A 714-nucleotide genomic window follows, 5' to 3' on the forward strand; every position below is an offset into this window, starting at 1 on the left:
CTTTCCCCACTTTGTGTTTTTGTTTGCTTTGTTGAAGATCAGTTGGCTGTAAATATTTGGGTTTATTTCTGGCTTCTCTATTTTGCTCCATTGGTCTATGTGCCTATTTTTATACCATTACTATGCTGTTTTGGTGAGTATGGCCTTATAGTATAATTAAAAATCAGGTAGTATGATGCCTCCAGATTTGTTCTTTTTGCTTAGTCTTGCTTTGGCTCTGTGGGATCTTTTTTGGTTCCATATTAATTTTACAATTGTTTTTTCTAACTCTGTGAAGAATGATGGTGGTACTTTGATGGGGGTTGCACTGAATTTGTAGATTGCTTTTAGCAGTATGGTCATTTTCACAATATTGATTCTACCCATCCATGAGCATGGGATGTGTTTCAATTTATGTTGTCCTATAATTTATTTTAGCAATGTTTTGTAGTTTTTGTTGTAGAGGTCTTTTGACTCCTTTGTTAGGTAAATTCCTAAGTATTTTATTTTCTTGCACCTATTGCAAAAGGGTTTGAGTTCTTGATTTGATTCTCTGCTTAGTCGCTGTTAGTGTACAGAAGAGCTACTGATTTGTGTACATTAATCTTGTATCTGGAAACTTTGCTGAATTCTTTTATCAGTTCTAGGAGCTTTCTGGAGGAATCCTTAGGGTTTTCAAGGTAAACGATCATATCGCCAGTAAACAGGGACAGTTTGACTTCCTCTTTACCGATT

Source organism: Cebus imitator, unplaced genomic scaffold, assembly GCF_001604975.1.
Source record: "Cebus imitator isolate Cc_AM_T3 unplaced genomic scaffold, Cebus_imitator-1.0 Scaffold28, whole genome shotgun sequence".
Taxonomy (NCBI): Eukaryota; Metazoa; Chordata; class Mammalia; order Primates; family Cebidae; genus Cebus; species Cebus imitator.